This window comes from Mustela erminea, chromosome 1, assembly GCF_009829155.1.
Source record: "Mustela erminea isolate mMusErm1 chromosome 1, mMusErm1.Pri, whole genome shotgun sequence".
In the NCBI taxonomy this organism is placed as follows: Eukaryota; Metazoa; Chordata; class Mammalia; order Carnivora; family Mustelidae; genus Mustela; species Mustela erminea.
Window position 1 is genome coordinate 107,789,587 of NC_045614.1, and position 16,533 is coordinate 107,806,119.

At 37.9% G+C, this 16,533-nt stretch overlaps 1 pseudogene; it reads left to right on the forward strand.

The window, feature by feature from the left end:
* The first annotated feature begins 15,637 nt into the window (after positions 1–15,637).
* On the forward strand, positions 15,638–16,446 carry LOC116590437 (annotated as a pseudogene).
* The last annotated feature ends 87 nt before the right edge of the window (positions 16,447–16,533 follow it).

Consider the following 16,533-nt stretch of genomic DNA (forward strand, 5'->3'; position numbering starts at 1 on the left):
TGGCAGTTGTTTTATATATATATATATATATAATTATTTATATAATATATATTTATAAATATATATATATATAAATATATATTTATATATTTATTTATATATATATATATATAAAACAACTGCCATCTTTGTTACCCTTGAGGAAAACAATAATCTCTCTCTATATATGTGTGTGTATATATATATATCTATACATATAGATATATATATATTTACACACATACACACACACACATACATACATACATACATATAGGAGAAAGAGAGAGAGAGAGAAAGGAAGGAAGGAAGGAAGGAAGGAAGGAAGGAAGGAAGAAAGAAAGAAAGAAAGAAAGAAAGAAAGAAAGAGAGAGAGGGAGGGAGGAAGAAGGAAGGAAAGAAGGAAGGAAGGTAGGTGGGGGATGTCTGACATTGAATGCCACATTGGAAAGTCACAGTCTTTCTTTCACTTTCTATATCTAAGCCTCATCACAGAGCTAGGTCCAACTGATTGAAAGAGAGGCTGGAGACCTGAGGGCCTGTATAGTAAATGTCTTCTGACCTTTTCCTTAGGGACTTGCAGCTATTGGACAAGATAGCTTGTCCTTCATGATTTTTTAAAGACTTATATGCAATTTGAACTAACTCATAGGGAACCTGAAATGCCATATTAGGCCATGATGGGAGAGGGATTTTTTTTTTAAGATTTTATTTATTTATTTCAGAGCTAGTGAGCGAGAGCAAGAGGGAGAGAGAGAGAGAGAGAGAGCGAGCATAAGCTGGGAGGGAGAGGAAGAGGGAGAGGGAGAATCAGACTCCCCTCTGAGCAGTGAGCCTGATCCCAGGGCCCCAGGATCATGGCCGAAGCCAAAGGCAGACACTTAACCAACTGAGCCACCCAGGTGTCCCAAAAGAAGGATCTTATAGAGGACAGTTGTTAAGTATAGTTTTGATCCAAGTCTGTCTCTCAGTGAGCCCAGTGCATCTATAGAATAAGCTTATAGTTATTTCCAAAGTCAACAAGGATAGACAAAAGGATGGATATATGTCACAGGTGACAGAACTCAGATTCATTCTCTGACCTTTGGAATAAGACCCATGGAGAAGTGCCAGTTGGATGTTTCTGCAACTACCCTTCCGTATCTCAAAGGTAGAAAATAAGAAGCAATAGCACATTCTAAATTAATCGAAGAGATTTCAGCCACCATCAAAGACTTAACCAGCAAAGTTAAATACCAGCATGTTCTTCATCATTTCATCTCTGGCCTCTGAAAAACCACTTGGATCATACTGGATGATGGAGACTGCTATAGCCTTAGCCAAATTATAACTCTGATCACTGCTGTCTTGCTGGATGTCAAGAACTGGGAAAGCTCTGAGATTTGACTCCACTGGCAAGCTAAGAAGTTAGCCTGCCACAGCTTCATGGATGCTGGCAGAAAACTTGAGATTCCTGAGTTGGAGACAAATGAAGTTTATTACTCACAGAAATAGCAATAGGCAGAACATCAGGCCCAACCCACACAAGGTGATGCAAAGAGGGCCAGGTGTTTCTTCACACTCAGTGGGGCACGTTATAAGAGAGGAATCTCAATCTTTGGGATCCTGAATCTTTTGTAATGGGAAGTAAGCCTGCTTATCCTTTGCCTTGATGGGAGATATTATTTTTCTTATATTAGAATGTAAATAAACCTACCATTTGTTCTGAAGGGATATGCTGTTCCTATCCTTCAAAGCTGCTTGTTATAAAACATTCTTTAAAAAAATAGACTATGGACTCTGAAAAACAATCTGAGGGTTTTGAAGGGACGGGGGGTGGGAGGTTGGGGTACCAGGTGGTGGGTATTATAGAGGGCACGGATTGCATGGAGCACGGGGTGTGGTGCAAAAATAATGAATACTGTTATGCTGGAAATAAAAAAAAATAAAAAATAAATTAAATATTAAAAAAAAAAAAAAAAAAAAAAAAAAAAAAAAAAAAAAAAAAAAAATAGTCTAGAACAAAGAAAGTCAGTACCTCTACTCATGGGATATGCAAAATGTGGGGTGCCCACTGAGAATTGACTCCCAATAGCAGATGCATTATCTTTATTGAAGCACATTCATCAACCTCTGACATTTGGTATGCTATTATCAAATAAGTGGTCCCTTTAGCATGGAGGATCGAATACAGCTTGCCTTTTCATGGCTATGTCACTGTCCTATTTTTGCAATATCATCCCCAGGATGTACCTCAATCCTCAGGTATCCTGACCATGATGATCATTCTCACATTCTGCACGATATCCTGCTGGTCAATTCTGTAGACGGTATCATTCTGTTTGGTTTCATAAGCAAGAGGTGACAAATATCCTTAATACTCTCCATAAGACGTGTGTCAGAAAGTGGAAATAAAACCCACTAAAATTTAAGGGGTAATGTTCTTAGGATCTAGTGATCTGGGGCAAACTTAGTCATGCCTAAAAGCAATGGTTAGTAACTGGGGATGATTTTCCCTTCAGAAGACATTAGGCAATGTCTGGAGACATTTTGGTGTTCAAAAATCAGTGAGAGGGTGTAGCATCGAGTGGACAGTAAACTGGGGGTTGAAGTCAGGGTAACAACAAAAACGGGTAGAGGCCAGAGAAGCTACCAAATGTCCTACAATGTGCAGGAAAACCCCTCTCACTAAAGAATGATCTAACCCCAAATCTCAATGGTACCAAGATTGAGAAACTCTGTTTTAAAGTAATAGTTATGATGTTGCCCTTTGCAAATTCTATGCAAGAAAGAAGGATATTGTGTATGTGGATTTTAGCTCTGAATTTTAGAGGTAACATTTAAGGGCACTGGTAATACTAGGAGACCCTTTCATGAAGTGACTTTGAGGCTGCACATTTCTAGTGTAGTCCTGTACAAGAGGGGGTTCCACAGTTGGGCCCATACTGTAGTGCCAGCTCCCTACCACGTGCAACATATTCATGTGGCTCAGCTCTACTTTTATCCCTGGCCCTAGCACTTGCTTTCCTTCTGAGCCATAGATGTTTTAGCAATAGCTCTTGCCATTACCAAGGTGATAAGGGCCCAACTATTCCTGCTTGTCCCACCAATGCAAACAAAAAAGGACCTGTGCAAGGTATTGACTGACAAGGAGAGACCACTGCAATAAGCCTATTAATAGGCAATAAGTCTATTGGTGCAATGAAGTTGAGAATGTTCTAGCTTCCCACCTGGATGCCTTGAGAGCCAAGAGGGGAAAAATAGAGCCCCAAAGTGCAGGGGTATTGACCCTCCAGGGGGTAGAATGAAGACATACAAGATGAGATGGAGGCAGGAGAGAATCTCCTTGCCCTTCTGATTCATGGTGGATTGTTGTAAGGTACCGTGATTCCTTGCTGTCAACCCAGATTTATCCTGCAGGACTCAGCAGTCAAACACATTTTTGGGTGATATGATAGCCAGCACAGAAACACATCACTCTGTATTTGGTTTCCCTCTTTCATGCCTTACTTTTCTTTTTCATCTTGTGTTTCCTTGTACTGCAGAGGAGGCAAAATTGAAGCTCTAACTCTTCTAGGGCTTTTGACTGGGACTCAGAATTGGACTGACATATTCACATTAACTAGGGAAAAGCATAAAGATGTATTTAATTAAAGTGTTGCATGACAGAGAGCCCTCATAAGTAAATGAAGACCCCAAGAAGCAGTTAGATTTGAATGTGTGTCTACACTGAATTGAACAGAGTAATAAGTTGTGAAAATGTGACAATGCATATGGGCTTGGGCTAGGATAGCTAATTGGGTAAAGAAGTGACCAGAGATATAGGTTTTAGTTTAACAAGATTTATTTTTATAGATTTATTTCAGTGGTAAGAATGTCAGTTTTCTCCTGATGCCAGAAGGATACTTCCTATCTGGGGTTTAATCTCCTGCTTTCAAGTAGGAAGAGTCACAGCACCCATCTTGCACCTGCTAATTTTCAAGGGTCTTGAACTCTAAATAATCCTTATGTCAAAGTGGCACATTTTGAGGTGGTGTATTCTGCCATCCTCTAGTACCCTCCAGTAAAGCATCAGATATAATTTTGTCTCAGGGTTTCTTTTTTGGAAAAACTTGCACTAAAACACACTGTATTAGAAGTATGGAGGGCAGGGGCGCCTGGGTGGCTCAGTGGGTTAAAGCCTCTGCCTTCGGCTCGAGTTGTGATCCCGGGGTCTTGGGATCAAGCCCCGCATCGGGCTGTCTGCTCAGCAGGGAGCCTGCTTCCTCCTCTCTCTCTGCCTGCCTCTCTGCCTACTTGTGATCTGTCAAATAAATAAATAAAAACTTAAAAAAAAAAAAAAGAAGTATGGAGGGCATATGGAGCCATGGTCAGCAGGGAGACTGTAGAGGCAGGTTGAGGCCAGTGCATGGAGCACCTTCAAAGTCAAACTAGGGATTCAAAAGAAGCTCAGGTTTCAAGAATCTATGATTGTATTCACACAGAGTGGTCAGAACAGAATTCTGCATCAATAAAGTGACTTAGTGCCTCTCTAGGCATTCATTAGCTAATTAAACTGGGCAGCAGAGATTGCTGATTCTTTCTGGTCACGTAATTCCTAAGAATCTCTCTTTTGCTTAATTATGTGGGGTGTACTCTGCTTCCTGTCAGCAGCCCGTCTCTCATGCGCTGAGGAGTAAAGGCATGCCAGAAGTGAACTGGAGCTTCTTCCGGGAATTAGTTAGTAGGGAATCTGCAGCAACCGTAAGCATGAAAATATCTCCTCCTGACCAGAAGAGACGTTTTAGTGCTCAAACACCCTAAGGACGCCCAAGCATGTCTTCCGTATTATTATCTGTATCTCTACGGGACTTTGGGCAATTTCTGAAGCTATCGTGGAAACTTGTTGCTGTTTACGTTTCTGATGTAAGTGTTTTGGGGGTAAAGCAAGAACAGTTATAAACTAACAAAACACATGACAAACAGACGGTTTGCAGAATGTGCTAAAGTCCAAACATCATTATGTTTAATTTACAGACAATGAAATCAGTGAACAGGTTGATTTTATCTCTAAAGTTAACTTGCACTCCTTATGTTTTACACAATGTAGTCTATCTTATGTGGTAATGAGGGCAAACATAAATGATATAAATATATTTTATGTTTGGTGAGTTTCCTTATCAAGGTTAAAATGAAATATGAATATTATATTCACATTGTGTTAGTGATTTCTTGATTTGATTTCTGCAGAAGTATAGCTTCAGACAAGGATTCAAATGAAAGCAGTGTATTTGGGAGGAAATGTCAGAAAAGATCTGATAGGGAGAGGAGAAGTGAGACTGGAAAGAAAGAAAACCCAAACAGTATGTCATCAAGTAAGCTACCACAATGTGCAACCAGAGTGTAATCCACTGGGGAACTTGGGGTGGCAGTGAAGCACAACTTCATAGTTGTCCCAGGAAAGGTGAAGGAAGCTAGCATATTTATTTTCTACATCCCCATCTTTCACAGGATGAAGTCTGTTTCAGGGAGCTCTACTAGATTTCCTTTTAAAACCATCAACCATTTCTCTTTTTTGCAATTTTCCAGTGAAGGATCTGGTACCAACTTGCATTTAAACAAGTATGCTCAGCTTAGTCTTATGTCTTGCTAGAGTGAAAACTTAACTACAAATGGCTTGGATGTGGGTCAGGGTCATGCACACAAGTTCTTCATTGACAACTGCTCACTGAACCATCAGCTTGAAATATTAGAAAGAACACTGGATGCGGCTGAAGAAAAAGAAATCAGGAATCATCAGTTGTCATGATACTCATGGGTAGTGTATCAGAGATTGAATTTTAGGTCTTATGAATCTTCTTGATGGGTCCTTTCTATTATGGAGCATAGCTTCTTGAATGATTGTGTTCCTCATATCACTTACCTTACTGATGGTCATAATATTGGGGATAAATAGACACTTGTGAATCAATTGTGAGGGTTTTTTGGAAGGGAATGTATTCTTAGATACTCCTGTCCAAATCTTGTCTTAAATTCTTCTGTCTTAGAGGGAATGGGCATCTGTTCAAGGGATGTAACTTGTACCTGATGGGGGTATCTTGTACCAAAACTATCTATGGGGCTGAATCTCAGCAGCCAACAAAACTGATTTTTTCTGTGTCCTCCAATTTTCAAGGACTCTTCTTCCTCTCAACTCAGAACTCTTTGCAAAGCTCCAGGGACAATAAATCTGAGTTCATCCTGTTATAGCAGTTAATGGACTTAAGAACAACTGAGCTGAAAAGTCATACCCAGGCAGGAGTTACAAATTACCCAAGTCAGGATAAAAGCTTCATCAATATTGACTCCATCTAATGGTTTGTGTCAGAGGAAGAAATCTCATTATGATAATGGCATCTTCTCCCTAAAGCACTGCTCTTTGGACTGAAGTTCTATAAATGTATCAATATCAACAAGAATTTAGTTAATAAAACTGAATTGTTGAATATCTATCTTTATTCATTATCTAATGTATTGGTAATATAAAAGGTTTCTAGGAGTGAAATCTTGAAAAATATTGTGGTGAGAAATGAAAGGAAATTTGTGGAGGACGAGGTAGCATTGTGAATCATATAGGACCAAGCAAAATGGATTATGCAAAGCCAAGGATATGTGAATTTATGGCTTTTCATTCAAATCTTTAGGCCATCAGCTAGAATGAGACAAGTTCTCCTGCTGGTTTGACTAAGACTTATGTAAATTCATAAATATGTCTGGTCACTCAAAATGACTTGATGGAATTCACCTAAAAAAGAGGAGGTGGCTCAGTCAAGGAGAGGAAGCTGACATATTATGGGTAACCAGGAAATCACTCTTATAAATGAAAGGAAAGGAAGTGATAAACTCAAGTACATACAAAAAATAGATTTACTAAGCAAAAAGAGCACTCATTCAGAGTTAAAGCAGTGACTTCTTCATAATTCATCAATGAATTTTTTGTGAGTTCCCTTATTGGGCAAGATATTATGTTGGTGTGCTAATGTATAGAAACAATCTTGAATTATATTTTTCTTTTTTTAAAATATAGGTGATTATACATACTACAAATAGAGAAGCATAGGTTAAGAAAGTATTCAGCAGAATATTGCCATGGAATGTTCAAGGGGAAGAAATGTTGGATATAATTAACCTCAATATTTTACATGAGAGATTGAAGCCCAGAGCTTGGAAGTACCAATGTTACATGGCAGAGGCAGAAGGTGTTAACTTTTTTTCTTAACTAGGTGACCAAAGAACATTTAGCTTGGCTAGATGACAATGAAAATATTAAATGTATTATTATGATGAAAAATGTTTTCTTAAAATTAATTTTCTTAGTAAATAGAGATTATTTAAATGAGAATAATCCATGGTGCAATTACTATTCACTTTAACTAGCATTTGTGATCACAACCTATGTCCCAGGAGCCATGCTAAATATTTTACATCTATTTTTTCATTTAATTCCTACCACAGGATGGAAGATATATGTTATGATGAACAATAAGGAATTATTATCCTTATGCTTAAGCAATTCAGATTTAGAGAGAGACCCACACACAGACCTAATTAGTAATAAACATAATGCAACAAGTAGAGTAACACAAGTATATTATGTCTTTAAGTATATGGAAGAAGAATCAATCAATTCTGCCCAAAAAAAGATCAAGGAATTCTTAATTAGAAAATATAATCTTGGACCTCTGACTTTTTCCTTTTTAATGAGTTTCCTGGGTAGAATAATGAAGGATAAGGATCTTTCAAGCCAGGGGAACTATGTGAACAATAGAATGGTCTCTTGAAAATAATTTCATGTCTCCACTGCATAGTGAGGTAAGTTCTAAATCAGCTTTCAGAGTAAGAGAAAGGAAAAAAACTGAAATTAGGGTCAGGGAAGAGCTAACAGGACTCCTGGGATTAGTTCCTAAAACGAGTCAAGTCAGGAAAGTGGTCAAACACAGATGTATTCTTCTATGAGTTAGACACTTCTAAGGGACAAACCCTTTAATCTGTAGTTCAAGTCCAAGAGTCACGTTCAAGGAGAAAAGGCACAGAAGTTACAGGGAACCTCTTCATTTGAAGAGATTCTCATTAAAAAAAAAAAAAAAATTCTGTTATCTCCCAACCTCCTCTGGAAGAAGCCTTAATTCAGTCCTTCAGTGAATCTGCAGGATGCCTGCCAGTTTCCTTTTCTGACATCTCTTGCCTTCAACATTGTTCTTCCTCACAGATATCACACTCTCTCTCAAGCATAATGAGCATCAGTACAGTATATTGTATGGCCTATGCACATTTTAGTTCACATATTAGTTAATTTGCCTATTACATCAGAGTCATGTTTGCTTCCCCTTTCCCTCACTTGCTCAACATCTCCTATTTCCTCTATTTGGGAGAAAAACAACAACAGAAATATGTCAGGCTTTGCCTTTTCTTGCCCTCTTCTCCTCTGAACATGAGACTCTGACTTTGTAAATCTCAGCTCTTCCTATCTCAGAAACATTTGTCTTATCATCTTCCTGCAGAGGGCCTTATTCTGCATCTAGAAGAGTCAGTAGCCTTCTTTCTTTTAGCAGGTGGATTTGAAATAGTCAAACTAATAGGAGGTACCCAAGCAAAAACAGCACCACAAATGGACTCTTACTCTACTTTTTTATTCATTTTGTTAATCATTAGATATTTTGCTAGGGTTTATTATGTACCAGGTCCTCTTGTGGTTGCTGACAATGTGGTTATAAACATGGCAAACAGAAACCATAACATATTGAATCTGATAGTGCAATAAAGAGAGATAATGCACAAAAAAGCAACATAGTAATTTTTCAGAGTTGAGACATGGGCCAATCAGGAAATGTATAGCACAGTGAGAGCTATGACAGGCAGACTAACCTAGTCTGGAAAAACCAGAGATTTTGCTGAAGAATTTTAATTGAGACTTAAAATGGAATGTGTGTGTGTGTGTGTGTGTGTGTGTGTGTGTGTGTGTAAGTAGGGAGAGGGAATTCCAGTCTTTGTGGGAGAAAGTAGCTTGACATTTTTGAAGAATTAAAGAATATTGTGGCTGAACTGTGGTAAGGGAAAGATGGATCTGGACAAATTGAAGATGTGGGTAGGGGCAGATAATGCAGGACCTTATAGACCATGTTAATACATTTGATCTTTATCTCAAGTGTAACAAAAAGAAGTTGAAGTGTTTTAAGTAGGAATATTACAGATTGATATTTGCATTTCCAGAACAGTACTCTATGAGCTTTGTGGGAATAGATTAAAGAGGAGCAATGGTGGGTGTAAGGAAATTTGGTAATAATGGTAAGTCAGTAGTGTAGGTGTGACACATTGGCTTCCTAGTCTAGGAAGGTGCTAAAGATAGACGTGGAAAGACTGAAAAATACCTAAAAGGTTTAATGTCAGAACTTTGCAGTTGGGTAGAAAAGTTTGGGGAGTAAGGGAGAGGAAGAATAAGTGGCCATGCTGCTCACTCAGGTAGTAAACTTTGAAGATAAGTGAAACATTAGAGTGAAAATGAAGGTTTCATTTTTCACTTTTGGATGTGGTTGAGAACCGTAAAAAATGGTATTCAAAAAAGGGGTAAGGAGAGAGGAAAACATTTCGGAGTCACTGGCATGTAGGTAGTGATTAAAGTTATGAATTTCCTGGAAGAGATTGAAGCATGATAAGAAAAGAGAATCTAGAACAAAACTCTGACAAATTTCATTTTTCAAAGGTCAGAGGAGGAGGAAATGTTAAAAGAAACTGAAAAGAAATAGCTAGCAAACTAGGAGGAAACCAGGAAGTTTTTCAATGAGAAGGCTATGGTGAACCAAGAAGACTCTGAAAAAGATAGCCCAGGAGAGGAGAACCAGAAAGGGTTCATTGAGTTTGGCAGCAATGAGATTTTTGGAGAGGGCTGTTTTGTTTTGTAGAGCTGGGAACAGAATGGTAAAACCAAAATTGAAATGGTTTGAAGAAAATATGTGGGAAAGAACTAGAGGAAGGAAATTATTTCTGGAAGTTTGGCCCTGATGGAGAGAGAAAGCAGTGACAGTGGTTAGAAGACACTATAAGTAGTCTAGTGAAGTTTACTTAAGATTAGAGAAATACCTTTGTTTAAATGATAGTGGCAAACAGAAGTTCTGATTCCTGATGTGAAGATAGATCATCTTTACAACTATTATCACCATGGTAGCTGAAGGAAGAGGGTGAGTTTAGAGCCATTTGCTGATGGCCAGCGAATCTATCCATTAAACTGAGACCTAAGTCCTTTTCTTGACAGTTTCTTCCTTTGAATGCAATTCTGAGAGTCTTGTTTCTTGCTGCTTAACATCTGTAGGCTTAGAGAATCTTTTTTTTTTTTTTTTTTAAACACAGACAGTGCTAATAGATCCTGGATTTTTATTCTAGTTTTTCCTCTCTCTCTCCCTCTCTCTCTCTTTTTTTTCTTTTCATTTTATTTTATTTTATTTCTTTTCAGTGTTCCAGAATTCATTGTTTATGCACCACACCCAGTGCTCCATGCAATATGTGTCCTCCATAATACTCACCACCATCCTCACTCTACCCCCTCCTCCCCTCCAAAATCCTCAGTTTGTTTCTCAGAGTCCACACTCTCTCATTTGCCTCCCCCTCCAATTTTCTCCAACTCACTTCTCCTCTTCATCTCCCAATGTCCTCTGTGTTATTTCTTATGCTCCACAAATAAGAGACCATATGATAATTGACTCTCTCTGTTTGACTTATTTCATCACCATAATCTCTTCCAGTCCCATCCATGTTGATACAATAGTTAGGTATTCATCCTTTCTGATGGAGGCATAATACTCCATTGCATAAATGGACCATATCTTCTTTATTCATTCGTCCACTGAAGGGCATCTTGGCTCTTTCCAGAGTTTGGCAAGTGTGGCAACTGCTACTATGAACATTGGGGTACAGGTGGACCTTCTTTTCACTACATCTGTATCTTTGGGGTAAATACCCAGTAGTACAATTGCAGGGTCATAGGGTAGCTCTATTTTTAATTTCTTAAGGAATCTCTACACTGTTTTCCAAAGTGGTTGCACCGAGTTGCATTCCCATCAATAGTGTAAGAGGGTTTCCTTTTCTCCACAACCTCTCCAACACTTGTTGTTTACTGTCTTGTTAATTTGGGTCATTCAAACTGGTGTAAGGTGGTATCTCTTGATTTGAATCTCCCTGGTGGCTAATGATGATGAACATTTTTTTTTAATTTTTTATTTTTTATAAACGTATATTTTTATCCCCAGGGGTACAGGTCTGTGAGGAGTTCTTTATAGATCTTAGGTATCAGCCCTTCATCTGTAGTGTCATTTGCGAATATCTTCTCCCATTCTGTGGGTTGCCTCTTTGTTTTGTTGACTATTTCCTTTGCTGTACAGAAGCTTTTGACCTTGATGAAGTCCCAAAAGTTCATTTTTACTTTTGTTTCCTTTGCCTTTGGAGACGTAACTTGAAAGAAATTGCTATGACTGATGTCGAAGAGGTTACTGCTTATGTTCTCCTCGAGGATTTTGATAGATGCCTGCCTCACATTGAGGTCTTTTATTCATTTCAAGTTTCTCTTTGTGTATGGTATAAGAGAATGGTTGAGTCTCATTCTTCTACACATAGCTGCCTAATTTTTCCAGCACCATTTATTGGAGAGACTGTCTTTTTTCCACTGTATATTTATTCCTGCTTTGGCGAAGATTATTTGACCACAGAGTTGAGGGTCTATATCTGGGCTTTCTACTCTGTTCCACTGGTGTCTGTATCTGTTTTTGTGCCAGTACCATGCAGTCTTGGTGATTACAGCTTTGTAGTAAAGCTTGAAATCAGGCAACATGATGCCCCCAGTTTTGTTTTGCCTTTTCATCATTTCCTTAGAAATTCTGCATCTCTCCTGGTTCCATACAAGTTTTAGGATTGTTTATTCTAGCTCTTTGAAAAATGCTGGTGGAATTTTGATCAGGATGGCATTGAAAGTATAGATAGCATCCATTCCTGATTAAAACTATTCAAAGTATAGGGGTAGAGGGAACATTCCTCAACTTCATAAAATCTGTTTATGAAAAACCCACAGCGAATATCACCCTCAATGTGGAAAAGTTGACAGCCTTCCCTTTGAGATCAGGAACATGACAAGGATGCCCACTCTCACCACTGTTGTTCAACACAGTACTAGAAGTCCTAGTAACAGCAATCAGACAACAAAAAGAAGCAAAACGTATTCCAATTGGCAAAGAAGAAATCAAACCCTCTCTCTTCACAGAAGACTTGATACTTAAAATGGAAAACCCAAAAGACTCCACCCCAAACTACTAGAGCTCATACAGTAATTTAGTAATGTGGCAGGATACAAAACCAGTGCACAGAAATCAGTTGCTTTCTTATACACTAACAATGAAAATATAGAAAGAGAAATTAGAGAATCGATTCTGTTTACTATAGCACCAAGAACCATAAGATACCTGGGAATAAACCTAACCAAAGAGGTAAAGGATCTGTACTCGAGGAACTACAGAACACTCATGAAAGAAACTGAAGAAGACCCATAAAGATGGAAGACCATTCCATGCTCATGGATCAGAAGAATAAACATTGTTAAAATGTCTATACTGTCTAGAGCAATCTATATTTTCCTCTCTTTCTGTTCCTATGGACTGTGGTTTTTTTCACTTCAGTTACATTTTTTAAAGATGTTCTGTTTTGTATCATGTGTTGCAAGGGAAGAACCTTAAATTTAAACCTTGATTTTTAAGCCTCCATTCTGACCAGAATCTAAACCTCTATTCACTTTTACTAAGAAACCTTCTATGCTTTCAACTATTATCAAAAGTGCTACTTGAAAACAGACTAAACTCCTATATTATAGTATGTCTATGCCTGGAAATTTCTGTTGCCTTGCACATCTACTGGTGTAAAGCCTTTTCTGTATGTTAACTCTTACTGGTGTTCAATATTAGGCGTATATGTTATTAGGATTATTACTCTTCCCTGGATTCTGCCAGAGATGTCTTTATTTCTCATGGTCCTTAGTAAAGAAGTGACAAAAAAATCTCAGTGTTTTATTTCTATAGCAAATAATAAATAAACAAATTCAATGGGTTGGCAATATTACTTGTTTACTAAAAACTATAAAACAGTTTTGAAAGAAATTAAACACATAAACAGAAGGACTATGTTCATGGATTGGAAGAGTTAATATTTTTAAGGTTGTAATATTTCCCAAATTGATCTAAAATTTAATGTAATCCCTATCAAAATCCCAGTTGCCCTTTGTATAGAAATTGATAAGCTCATTCTAAAATTAATATGAAAATGAAAAAGATCCAGAAAAAAGGACAAAGTTGGAAGTCTCACATGTCCTGATTTCAAGGCTTACTACAGAGCTACATTAATCAAGATAATATGGTAGGGGCACCTAGCTAGCTTAGTTAGTAGAACATACAACTCTTGATCTCAGGGTTGTAAGTTCAAGTCCCAAGTTGGGTATAGAGATTACTTAAAAATAAAATATATATATATATATTTTTTTAAACATTATTTATTTATTTATTTGAGAGAGAGAGAGAGAGCATGAGAGGGGAGAAGGTCAGAGGGAGAAGCAGACTCCCCATGGAGCTGGGAGCCCGATGTGGGACTCAATCCCAGGACTCCGGGATCATGACCTGAGCTGAAGGCAGTTGCTTAACCAACTGAGCCACCCAGGCGCCCCAAAATATATTTTTTTTAAAAAGTAGCATGGTGGTGACATAAGGATAGACAGACTGATCAATGGAAAGAAATTGAGAGTCCAGAAATAAAACCACATATCAACAAAAGGTGATGGGACAATTAGATACCCACATTTAAAAGAATAAAGTAGGACCCATGTGGCACACCATATATAAAATTTAGTGCAAAATGTGTCAAAGTCCTACATTTTAAAGCTAAAAGCATAAAACTCTAAAAGAAAATGCAGTCATGAGTCTTCATGACTTTGATTAGGTAATGATTTTTAGATATACTAAAAAATACACACACACAAAGAAAAAAAATAAACAAATTGCAGTTTATCCAAATAAAAACCGTGCTTCAAAGGCCATATCAAGAAAGGGAAAAGACAGCCTATAGAATGTGGAAATATATTTGCAAATTTTATACTTAATAAGGGACTGGCATCCAGAATATAAGGAACTCTTACAACTAATAATAAAAAAAAAATAATCCAATTTAAAAAGTTATAAAGCTATTGGAATAGACATCTCTACTTTATTTTGACAAATAAAGTCTTTCTGAACTCTTTAAAATGAAAAAAAAAATCAATGCACACACTTATCACAGCCTCTACTTTTGCCTTCTTTCTTCTGTCTGCTGTTTTCTTTCACTCATTTAACTGTATGTTAGGAGTTCTACCAAGAAATAATGGGGTCAGAGGAGGGTCAAAATAAAATTGTTTAATTTTTTTGCTCACTGGAAAAAAAGCCCAACTGTTTAATAGAGTCAGAAAGTAATTATTCAAATGTATTTGAGTCACCATATGGACTCTGATTATCTGTGCTTTTCCTGTCACTCATTATGAGAATAGTTAAGATGTAAATGAATCTTAGAGTTATCTATACATTGTAATATAATGACAGTGTCTTCATTGACAAAACAGAAATGTTATTTAGAAGTAATGACTGAGATACAGACTAAGTGATCAAGAGGATTGCTTTTGAAAATTTGAAGCAAATTATTCGTGGAGCATAACCAATAGCATGGAGGACATGGGGAGTTAGAGAGGGGAAGGGAGTTGGGGGAAATTGCAAGGGGAGGTGAACCATGAGATATTATGGACTCTGAAAAACAATCTGAGGGTTTGCAAGGGGTGGGGGGGTGGGAGGTTGGGGTACCAGGTGGTGGGTATTATAGAGGGCACGGATTACATGGAGCGCTGGTTGTGGTGAAAAATAATGAATATTGTTATGCTGAAAATAAATAAATTTAAAAAAAGAAAAAAAAAAAGAAAATCTGAAGCAAAATGTTGTAAATTTCCTTTAAAATTTGGGATCTCTCTGATTGGAATGACCAATCACTTTCCATTTCTAGGTTTTCTCAGTTGTGGACAAGAGACAACGTGGATAAGGGTATGACTCTGAGGTAGATCTAGGTTTCCTTTTGGCTCCATTACTTTCTTCCTTTGCTGTAAAAGGTGAAAAATCAAAACAACTTTATAATTTTTGAGGCACTACTGTAAGAATTAAAAAAATAATATATGTGAAATGTTTAGAACAGAGCCTGGCTTAGATGATTGCTCAATTAGTGGCAACAATAACCTTGCTATGTACTATTACTGTGTATACTAATGACTCCAGAAACAAATATTCTAATTTCATTTATCTGTTTAATACAATCAATCTTGAAAATTTGTTTTCATTTAAACAACAAATTAGATTATATACTTACCAGAGTTTAGTAAAGTATTTTGATTATTAAGAGAGAATGATTTAGTTAAGGATCTCTGTAGGCTTTTTTCCCAAAGTGGATAGAATGGTTACAGATAAGGAAGTTATTTTTCATCACTTCCTCAATATCAGATAAAATATGACAGGAGATTCAGGAGGTTACATGAGATTTCCTGATGCAAATGTTTGGGGAGCAAAAGTCATACATAAGATTTTGTTTAGAAATGAATCATCAGAGCTCTCTCTTCCAGCCATCTGAGATGCTGAAAGGACAGAAGGCTGAGGGGAAGAAGCTGGCTCAAGCCCCTGCTATTGTAAAGAAGCAGGAGACCAAGAAGGTGGTCAGTCCCTTGTCTGAGATAAGGCCCAAGAATTTTAGCATCAGACAGAACATCCTGCCCAAAAGAGACCTCATTTGACAAATAGTCCTACTACATCCGGCTGCAATGGCAAAGGGTTATTTTCTATAAATGTCTAAAAGTGCCTCTCATGATTAACCAGTTCACCCAGGCCTTGGATCACCAAACAGCTACTCAGCTGCCTAAACTGGCCCACATATACAGACCAGAGACAAAGCAAAAGAAGAAGCAGAGATTGTGGTTCTGGGCTGAGAAGAAAGCTGCTGGCAAAGGGGATATCCCCACTAAAAGGCCTCCTGTCCTTCAAGCTGGAGTTAATCTTGTCACCACCTTGGTGGGAAACAAGAAGTCTCAGCTGGTAGTGATTACACATGATGTGGATCCCATTGAACTGGTTGTCTTCCTGCCTGCACTGTGTCCTAAGCTGCGGGCTTCCCTACACATTACCAAGGGGAAGGCTAGGCTGGGGCATCTGGTTCATGGGAAGACCTGCACCACTGTTGCCTTCACACAGGTTAATTCAGAAGACAGGGGAGCTCTGGCTAAGCTGGTAGAAGCCACCAGGACCAAGTACAATGACAGATATGATGAGATCCACCATCACGGTGGTGGGGGGAGAGAGGGGCAATGTCCTGTGTCCAAAGTCTGTGGCTCACATTGCCAAGTTGGAGAAGACAAAGGCTAAAGAACTACCCACCAAACTGGCCTGAGTGGATGCTGTTGAATTTTCTTTACAGAAAAGTAATAAAAAGTTCTCTTTCAGTCACTTAAAAAAAAAAAAAAAAGGAAATGAGTCA